This window comes from Limulus polyphemus, unplaced genomic scaffold (assembly GCF_000517525.1).
Source record: "Limulus polyphemus unplaced genomic scaffold, Limulus_polyphemus-2.1.2 Scaffold7461, whole genome shotgun sequence".
Lineage (NCBI taxonomy): Eukaryota > Metazoa > Arthropoda > Merostomata > Xiphosura > Limulidae > Limulus > Limulus polyphemus.
The window spans coordinates 7,419-18,562 of record NW_013673071.1 but is presented as its reverse complement, the minus strand read 5'-3'; the positions used below and the strand labels follow the sequence as shown (position 1 = coordinate 18,562).

General features: G+C 34.2%; 1 protein-coding gene across 6 annotated transcripts in view; it reads left to right on the top strand.

Annotated features, from left to right (window-relative positions):
• LOC106474633 (N-acetylglucosamine-6-phosphate deacetylase-like) overlaps positions 1-11,144 on the top strand; it is a 32,616-nt gene that overhangs the window by 19,027 nt on the left and 2,445 nt on the right. For 2 of the 6 annotated variants that reach the window (XR_002613991.1, XR_002613992.1), the window contains exon 3: positions 1,795-1,916. The exons of the other annotated variants lie outside the window; for them this stretch is intronic. The gene's annotated coding sequence lies outside the window, so the exon portion shown is untranslated. The remainder of the gene's footprint in view (positions 1-1,794; positions 1,917-11,144) is intronic. 6 annotated transcript variants of the gene reach the window in all.

Genomic DNA, 11,144 nt, shown 5'->3' with positions numbered 1-11,144 from the left:
TTATTGACATAAATTCATGAAATAGTAGTTCAATAAAATTTTGAAGGTGAGTCAACAAACGAGATGATATGGCTATTCACCCATGATCCATCTGAAAAGGGCTAAAACAAATCTATTAACAGACTCTAGACTTCTTCTGAACTTCCTTCACCACTGTTGACAAATGTTTTAAGCTAATATCTATAACCACACAATAATTTTCTATTTTGTTACTAATAAACAAGAAGTAACTTCTTTACAAATTTCCAAACCTCGAGTAAACCACTATGTGGTATGTATCCATTCTGCATGTTTTCTACCATTTATCAATAAACTACAAAAATGCTTGTAAATACATTGTAAGTAGGTTTAACATAAGATGACAGTTAAGGGTACAGCTAAGTTCTTTTCATCCTAGTTATCTCGTATTCTAGGTCATTCACCTGTGGAAACATATACACTTTGCTTTGGGAAATATTTCTGAAAGGTTCAACATACTACGTAAAACAGCACAGCAATATTTTCCACTGTCGGGTTAGGTGATATCTTGACTTACAAACACCTTTATTTTTTAATGGGTATGACCAACACTAGAGTGGGTAGTGCATGCACTCTGAACATTAATCTTTGATGTATATAATACTGTTTTCTCAGTCTGCAATAGTTCTTCAGTCTTCATATAATTCTACAGCAGTTCTTCACAGAGAGCTCAATTTGACCAAATTCATAACCACTTTGTATTTCCTACAGTTTCCATACTATAACTTTTAGTACAGTATGCACATCTTCACAAGCCCCCCCAGTGGCACAGCGGTATGTCTGAGGACTTACAATGCTAGAAACCGGTTTTCGATACCCGTGGTGGGCAGAGCACAGATAGCCCTTGTGTAACTTTGTGCATAATTAAAAACAAACATCTTCACAAAATTTGGCAGACTTTTAGTAACTATTATAAGTCATTTGTAAAAAAAAAATCTGATTTTTTAGTGAAGTATTTCCATATTATGATTAAAAATATTTTTATTCATCTCAAAGATTCCAAATTTCATTTATATTATCTGTGAAACCTCCTAAAAACTTTATATTTTACCTGATCTGTTATTTTCTCTACTCTAACTCTCTACAAGGTTGGTCAATTTGATCGACCTCATAACAACCAAAAAAAATTTAAACTACACTTTCTTTTCCTCTCTAGAATGACTACAAATTGTAAAATGAAACTACGTTTGTTTATCCTAAATAGTTTTAATCTCATAACAGTATACATCTATTTATATTAAATTTTATTATTCTATTGCCCTTTGACCCATGTGTAACTACTATTCATGCCATTATAAGTTATAGATCACTCGGCAAACATGCAGCTCACGTTACACTATTGAATTACATTACGTGATGAGAAATATTATTTCTGATTGTATTTACAACAATTTATGTTTCACAGACTCCCAACCTAGAATATTATATGGTCTGCCAAAAGTTTGTAAACCAGAAACCCCTATACTTTCTACCTTAGACACTCACAGTTATAACATAGCTAAATTCCTTGTACCTATCTTAAACACCCGACTCCTTCCAATTTTCCTGAGAAATCAGTAAACTCTCCCCCCCCCTAAAATCATGTGATGGCTAGCTTCGATATTACTTCTCTTTTTACTAATATTCACCTGGATGAAACCATTAATATTGCACTGTCTAATCTCTTTGCTAATAACATTGTTGTCAATAGTCTTTCTAAATCTGATTTTTAAGTCTATGCTCGAACTCTCGACTAAAGACTCTCCTCTCCTCTTTAACAATACTCTATATGATCAGACAGATGGTGTTGCTATGGGCTCCCCACCGGATCCTATGCTTGCCAACGTTTTTCTATGTCACCACGAACAGAACTGTATTGACAACTGGCCTTTAAGCTTCAAGCCTGTTCTTTACAGAAGGTATGTTGATGATATGTTCCTTATTGTCCGCCATACTGATTATAACCAATGCTTTTTTTAATGTATTAATTCACAACGCCACTCTATACAGTTCACTCATGAAATTGAGACAAATAACTCTATCTTCTTAACCATAATGCTAATGGCTTTTCAACTTCTGTGTATTGTAAAAACACATTTACTGGCCTTTTTACTCAGTTTGACAGTTGTATACCCTTCAAACAAAGTCTTATTCTCTGTCTACAAAATAGAGCCTATAAAGTTACCTCATCCTATCTAACCCTTCACAAAGAAATTACTTCCATACAAAGTATTTTCTTTTGAAAATTTTCTTTTCTTGGAGAAAATAACTTTCTCATTCTTAACTAATTTGTTTGTCAAACCACCTGAGATACCCACTCTACCCAAACTTCCCTTGTACACCTGATTACCGTATCTCTAGAGATAGACCTCCCTTTTCACAAAAGATTTGAAAAATTATGTAACTATTACTATCCCAAAATTGACCTGAAAGTTATTATGAAACCCAATTTCAGATTAAAAATTTTTTTCGCTTCAAAGATCATTTGCCAACTGCCCATTATTGACATCTCGTTTACTTATACATGTGAGGAGACCGTTAGGCCTCCTATATTGGTGAAACCAAAGTCATATTAAAGTACGAGTATGTGAACAAATGGATATATCTATAAAAACTGGAAGATAGGTTACAATCCTTCCTAACTCCACTGTCTATCAACACAATACAGAAACAGGACATCCGATTTCTCTCTCAAACTTTAAAATTCTCTCGACAGCCAAACGTGATACCAAACTTCTTATAAAAGAATCATTATACATAAAAACTCTCCTCCCATCCCTAAATAATACACAGTCTTCACTTGATTTAAACTTATTTTAACTATTTCATCTGTGTCCCATTTTTCATTTTCTTGTTTTTTAATTGTATATTCAAATTGTTTACTTCTTATAAATATATTTCTGTTGTAATTACAAATATTGTTTGTTTGTTTTGTACCTTTTGATTACTGATGATGGAATTATGATGATTCCAAAACGTTTAATAAATGCTTCTTATTATCACATTCATGTTTTGCTTTATCATTAAGTTATGTTTTCCAAAAAATGATGACACATGAGGTACTCTGAGTTGCTCATGAGTGTACTCCATGAAAATATTCATTATATTATTATTATTTATTTTACCTAATTTAACCTTAACTAACTTATAAAAGTTTCCTATTTTTACATTTTAGTTACTTTTATATTAAAAAATACACATGAAAGACAAGAAATAAAGTACTTACCAGGATCTTCTTTTCTATTGCTGTCGATGACACCTGAGTCTACTTTTGTATACTATGGTAGTACTGCACTAAAATATTTTTCATTTAATTAGATAATGCACTAAGGACAGAAAAATAACATGCAAAAAGCAGACAATGTCCCATAACAATCACAATTTTCCTGGCTTTTTAACTATGTGACAAGAGCCATTACAAATTCATCTAAGTTAGTCGATGTGCTTCCCATAGAAATAAAACTTGAACTGAAAACAAAATTGGCAATTCTCTGTACGGAAAACAATGCAGTATAATATGTCATTTGATAGATTAAAACGTTGGCTTTCTATATGTTATGAATAGTGTAGTATTGAACATCAGAAAGAACTGTTGGCAATTTCTGAAAGAGAGGATGTGACAGGTGAGTGTGGCAAAGGGGTTTGTTTTCCTATTTGATGGCTCTATAACCAAATAAGATTAAAGACTATGAAAATTATGCCTTGTCTGAGTGATAATGATGACATTATAATGAACAATTTACATTAGATTTTGTACTTCTTGGAGCAGTGGTAAATAAATGAGAGAAGATAGGATGGCTAGAGAGAAAATATCAAGCTAGGGGCAATTCATGATTTTGTTTTAATATTGCCTTATACAGTTAAGATCTTAACTCTTTTTTACTATTAAAATATGGATTGTTAGCTATATTTTTATACTATACTTATTGGTATACCATGAAAAAGTAGTTTAATTACACTTTGTAACTTACTAAATACCTAGTGACACATGTAGAAAAAGGTGCCATGGAGAGATGTTTAAAGGCACCATCTTAAGAAAATTCTTTCATGTCTAGAATTATACACAGACTTTTCTCTATGTTAAAATACTTTTATTGGCAAGCTTTCACCCCTCTAACCAAAGCCTTCATTAGGCAATATAAAAAAAAATCCTGAATTTCCTCTATTCCACACAAGTGACACATTTTCTGTTGGTATCTTCTCTATTTCATCCATCAACCCTCCAAGAAGTATGAAATTCAACCAAAATTACTCTCTATAAAATCATTATTGCTCAGACAGACCATAATTTTTACAGCCTTCAATTTTGTTTGGTTACAGAGCTATCAAATAAAAAATCAGACCTCTCCTGCCACACTCACCAATCGCATCCTCTCTTTCAAGATTTGTTAATAGTTCCTTCTTACGTTTAATTCTGTATTATATATAACCAACAGAAAGCGAAGGCTTTCATCTTTTAAATGATGTATTGTATTACTTTGTTTTCTGAACAGAGAATTGTCAGTTTCACTGTTAGAACAAGCTTCGTTCCCATGGGAAAGATAACAACAAGTTTGGATGAATTTGTAACGGCTCTTGTTGCATAGTTAGAAAGCCAGAAACATTGTGATAGTTAGAGGAAATTGTCTACTTTTTACATGTTATTATTTTATGTTCTTTGGTGCGTTATTTAATTAAATAAAAATTATTTAGTGCATTACTACCATTAGTATAAAAAAAGGTAGGTTAAAGTGTCATCAACTGTCGACAACAGAAAAAAGAATACTCGGGTAAGTACTTTATTGTTTTTCATATTTATTCTTTATTTATTATTATAAAGTAACCAAAGCATAAAAATTCTGATCTCTTTAGGTTAGTAAAGGTTATATTAGGTAAAATAAATAATAACAATAATATATTAGAAATGTTTCACAAGGGTAACGTAATTCGATAGTGTAACAAGATCTCTATGTTCCCTAAGTGACTTACTAGTTATAATGGAGTGAATAGTAGTTGGACATGGTTCAAAGAGTGATAAAACAATAAAATTTAACCATAAATAGATGTATAGTGTTATGAGTTTAAATCTACTTAGGATAAATGAATGTAGTTTCACATCACAATTTGAAGTCCTTCTAGAAAGAAAAAAGAGTACTTTAGATTTATTTAAATTTTTTTTGGTGGTTACAAGGTCAGTCAAGTTGACCAACCTTGTGTAAAGATAGGGTAGAGAAAATAACAGATAAAATATAAAGTTTTACTGAAAACAAACATTTGAAATGTATTTAGGAGGTTTTAGTGATTACATATATGAAATTTTGGATTTTTCAGATGAAGAAAAGTATTTTTAATGACTTTGCACATGGACTATTCAAAACAAGTACTCGATATAATCATGGACAAATCTTTTTTTTAATTTATTTAAAATAATGCACTAGAAAATATGGCTTTTTGTATGTGAAAGATTTATAGTGTTTGCTGAAAGACTCTCAAATGTTGAGAAGATATACATACTATATTAAAAGTTAGTAGTATTAAATCTGTTAAGATTTTAAATGAGCACAAAAAGGTCACATGGTCAGTAAAATTGATGGAACCCATGTTGAGATAGTTAATACCCACTGGTAGTCCACTGTCTTGTGCTTGGATGGCAATAGCTTCATTGTTGTTTCTCTGTTTGGTGTTTTCTTCTCTCTCATTTTTGCATTTTTTAGATCTATAATGTGGTCATTTTTCTGAAAGGAGAAAAAACTATAGGTGATGTGTTTATTGCATAGTTCTTAATATCTCTTTGGTGTTCTTTGAGTCCTATCTGTATTGGTCATTATGTTTTTCCAATGTATTGTTTATTATGGTCACACCAAATGCTATAAACCACGTTCTTTGTGAGAGGACTGGGAACTAAGGATTGTACCATCTTATGACTGTCGTGTAGTGTAGGAGGACATTAGAAAACTACAGTGATGTTAAGTTTATTCATTACCCTATGAAGGTTTTCTCCTAGGCCTGGTATATAAGGAAGAAATGCTTTTTCCCTTTTATTGTGATTGCCTTTCTTATATACCTTCATGGTCTATCACCCAAGCAGCTAGGAACTGGTAAGTGTCAAGGACTCCCATACTCCATTCGAAGAGAGAGGGAACAAATTGGTGGAGAGTCCAGTGGAAAGCAACACCATAAGACAGTGCAATGGGTGACCATGAAAACTCTATTTTGAAAATCAGGCCGGTCAAGATTTATTCAACCAGGAAAGGAGAGATGGGTATAAATAGGCGGGAACAGGATCCATGGAAGGAAGCAGTGCAGGCAACATAACAATGTAGAGCATGTACTGAATAAAGAAGATGATCAGGTTTGGAATGGGAATACAAATGTGAGATGGAAGGAAGAGAAGTAGAAGTGCAGGCAATGTCTCCATCATGTGCTGCTGACATTTTGGGGAAAAAACTATGATTTGGATAAAAGAGAACATAGGTATGGTGCTAAAGAATATGGGAGACGTCAATAGTGAAGACATCTGATTGACAACATCCATATGCAAAACAGATTATGAAATACACATTTAGAGTGGCCAAAGTTTCAAATTGAGGATGGGTAAGGGCAAGAAGGACCACAGTGAGATTCCAGTCAGACAAGGATATTGCATTTGGTGTGTGGAGGGTGACAGCTTTAATTATATAAGTATTGTGGTTTATTCATTGGTTTTTGGTACAAATCAGTATGTAAAACACCTATCTCCTCTCCGCCTTCTTCTCCATCTTCTCTCTCTAATCCAACCCACTTCATGTTGTGTCCTTCTAATCATCACATTCTAGCCTGCTCAACCTTGGTTTCTGATTCTACCCCTGCTTCACCTGTCCCTCACCCTTACCTCTTCAACTTTGTCAATCTCATCTTAATCAACTTCAGTCTACCATTTTTCATTCTGCTGTCACCACACTTTAGCTTCTAATGTGGTTTTTATCTGGTCCCTTGCAAGACAATCCAGACTCTCTACATGGATAGCCTCCCTTCTGTCTTGTTTGGTCCACCTTTCTTCCTTGAATGTCTACCAGAGGAAATGACACATTTTCTGGTGTTGGTCTCTGCAACATGGTTTCTTACCCTCCTACCTTAGTGTTCCCCACCTTTCAGATTTCTTCACTTGGCTTTTAATGGTTTATCATTATATACCATTGCAGGCTATAGGGCAACCTTACTTCATAATATCAATTTCTCCCACTCCAATTGTATGTTTTCCTCTCCCGTCCTTTCTCCCCTGTTTTGCTTCTTTCATCTTATTTGTCTACCCCATCTAATGCCACATTCAATCAAGCACTTAGATTAAAGAAGATATGCTCTGACAGTAAGACTGTGACTGTCATATTAATTCTTTGAAACAGACTATGACTGAAAGAGGTTACAAACAAAACACTATCATCCAACAACTGGACAAAACTAACAATATATCACATGAATCTGCTTTGAAACAATTACCTAAAATGAATTCTTCTTGTGTTCCAATGGTTATTAACTATCACCCAAAACTAAAAAACCTACCATAGATACTAAAAAAACAATTTTATCTCCTTCAACTTAATGATTGATTAAAATCCATTTTTACAGAAGTTCCTGTCATTTCTTTCCAAAAAAATATAATTTTGCATTCACATTTAGTTCATGCCAAAATAAACTTTAAGACGATGCCAGGTGGAAGTCATCCTTGCAATAGCAAGCAATGCCAAACCTGTAAGTTCATGCAGGAATTGGACAAATTTTCTGATAAAGACAACCAAAAGCAGTTCAAAATTACTAAACCCATAACCTGCTCTACTAAAAACATTCTTTACTTAATCCATTGCCAAAAATGCAACTTCCAAATGTAGGTCAAGCCAAAACAACTATACGGGAAAGTTTTAATAACCACAAATCAACATTCAACACAAATATATGGAACTTCTGGTCACAAAACACTTTAAAATGCCTGGACATTCTCTTGAAGAAATTACACTGACAGGTATAGAGACAAATTTTACATTAACAGAAAATGGGGAAATTAAAGAAACTTACTGTATAGCTTTATTAAATTCTATAATGGCAAATGGCATCAATCTCGACTCGGGATTGTTAACCTTCACGTGTCTCTGAGAATATTTTCAAAACTAAATTCATAATTAAATTTACATTATTAGTATTATTCATGCTTTAATTTCTCTGTATTGGTATTATTTCATATATATTGTGTCATGTTATCATTTTCTCTATTTCTCACCACCTTTTGCCATTATTTTATTTTTATATTTATAAAATGTTTTTAACATTTCTTACAACTATTATCACATTTAAGTTTTTTTATGTACTGTATAAACCTCCTTAGCACAAACTAAGCCTGACACCAACAATTCTAGACTATGATTGGCTAGTTCTCAAGTCTAACTCGTAATGAACATCTGGTTTACGTAATGTCGACGTCTGTGGCTACATATTTCATCATACTCATTAAACATAGCCCTTTGTTCTCCTGAAGAAGAATTCTGAACTATTCAAAAGTGCTCAAGTTTTGGGTCTCATTTGAAAATCACTATAAGATGGATAGGAGAATAGGCATAAAAGTAAAGGTTGGTACAATCCTGACTGAAGGCATCCACCACCAAAGCTAAAGGATGTGGAACCAGAGACTATAAGAGGGACAGTTTGGCATTGAAATTGTTGGCAAATGCATCCAGAATAGGAATACCAAACTGGGAGCATAATTACCAGAACACTAGGGGAGCAAGAGACCACTCCATAGGTAGAATTTTGTCGAGACAAGATCATTGATGATACAAGCTTCACAGCACCCATGATGTGGCAAGCAAGAAGGCTGACTTCCTGAGAATGGGCCCAGAAAAGGGGATCCAGCATTCAAAAGCAAAGTGAATGTGAATGGTTACCCCTTTGCCAATTGATATGAGAGACAACAGTCAAATTGTCAGAATGAGTCATGACCAAATGGCCCCTCACAGAAGGTAGAAAATAATCTAAGGCCCAAAGGTTGATGTGGAGGGAAGATTCAACCATTTTGCAATGATCTGTGATCCCCTAAAAATCCAGATTAGCCCCCCATCCCATAAGAGAAGCATCTTTGAATAGATGCAAATTGAGAATCGGAGGGGGCAGAGAAACACCAGTCTAGGTGTTGTCTCTGTTTAGGCACTAGGCAAAGTCTACTTATGGGAAGGAGGGGGGAAGATGGTGGAACCAGTGGGATCCCAAACAAGATTCTATTGGTCATGCAACACCCACTGAAGACCACATGTGTGCATGACACCCCTATAGGAGGAAATATGTACGAGTCAGACAGGCTTGATGGGACAGGTCTAAAAGGAGCCAGTCATCCATATAATGATGGAACCACAAACCATGGATGTAAAGGTGATGGGCAAAGGCTCTGACCATACAACAGAAGATGTAAGGCCCTAATGCCAGAACAAAAGTAGAGCATGGAACTGGAAAACTCAACCTCCATGACAAAATGTAGGTAACATCTGGAGGTTGGAGAGATAGGGATATCATTATCCATAGTGAATGCCCACTGAAGTGTGAGGAAAGACTACATGATGAACCAAAAGAGGTTGATGAAGCGTTGAGGTTGGATAGATCAATGACATGATGCCAATCCTCAGTTTTTTTGTGAACCACAAAAGCTAAGAATAAAATCCTGGAGAAAGGCAATGTACTTGTTTGATAGTGCTCTTGTGTAAAAGATCTCAACTTGTTTTCAAGAGACACTGCATGAAATGTGATTCCAGGAATGAAGGAAATAGTATGTGTAGATAAAGAGAGGATAGCAAAATGAAGGGAGAGTTCTTCTGATAGAACATGAAGAACTCATACACCACAGGTGTGCAACCCTGGCCAACTGTACCCTGACAGTGCCAGAACCTACAGGATAGTTACCTGCACAATTGGCATCTAAAACATGGTAATGAGCAATTTGGTGGCTTGTGGAAAATAGCATTGGTAAAGGGGAGGATGCAAAAGGTGAGGCATGGCAATTTAAACTGGAGAGGGCTGGGAAAGATGGGAAACCAAGGGGGAATGAGGAATGTTGACACGTGGCCTCCACCCTAGACTCCAATGTGTCAGGAAGATCCCCAAATACAGACTGGCATAAAAAGGGAGCCAAATTGAGGTCTCTTAACCCTTTTGAGATGGGTCATGGGTGAAAGGCCAGTCATCTCGTTTGTTGACTAACATTAAAAATTTTATTGAACTACTATTTCATGAATTTATGTCAATAAGTTTGGTATCAAACTGTAGATTATAATTCAAATTTTAGTATGATCCATTAGTTAATCATTTAATTTAAAAGTAAATATTAAAAAACACAGATAAACATCGATTTTTATGTGTCACATGGTATGTTGAATGCAGAACTGGTTGAAATTAGATGTTTGTGAAGTCAAAATACTAAGTCTATAGTTTCATACGAATTAGAAACTCAAGTTACTGGTGTTGACAAGCTAGAATATAAAATAAGAATGTCTTATCTTTTCTATATGCAAATATATTGCTAATTGCTCATGTAATAAATCAAACACAGTCGCACCCTGCCCACCTCTTTCCATTTTTGGAAATGCTCCCATATATACACTTACTTCTGTGTATGACATGAATAACCAATCGAAAGCTCAGAATGTCACCCTAGTGGCTTTTATTGGCCATTTTAAATTCTTAGGATGCCATTTCTTTCTTTTGAACCAAGATTTCAATGGTTGTGTCTTTGGTCTGCTTGAAATTTCATATATTTTTAGACTAATACAGCTCAGTTACTGAGTTTGATAAAATATAGTGGAATTCTATGATATTGATGTAGTAATTTATGTTTTTTGGTTATTCAACTGTATATATAAAACCTAAAAAAAAAATTATTTTGTTTCATATTCTCTATGTCAAGCAGCATCCGAGTACAAAGGTCGTAACTAGAAGAGATAATTGTTTGCTTTACTTCTTTATTTACTGTTCTATGTTTTAAGAAAATTAAGTTTAAGAACTTGTTTCTAAATAGCAATAATCTATTTACATATATAATGTATAATAATTGAAATGTGACTGTATTTTACAAAGACAAGACAAGTTATTTGATACGGTAACATGAGTGCACGTGTGCCATGTCATTGTAACTTCTGTATTGTTAGCCAGGCACT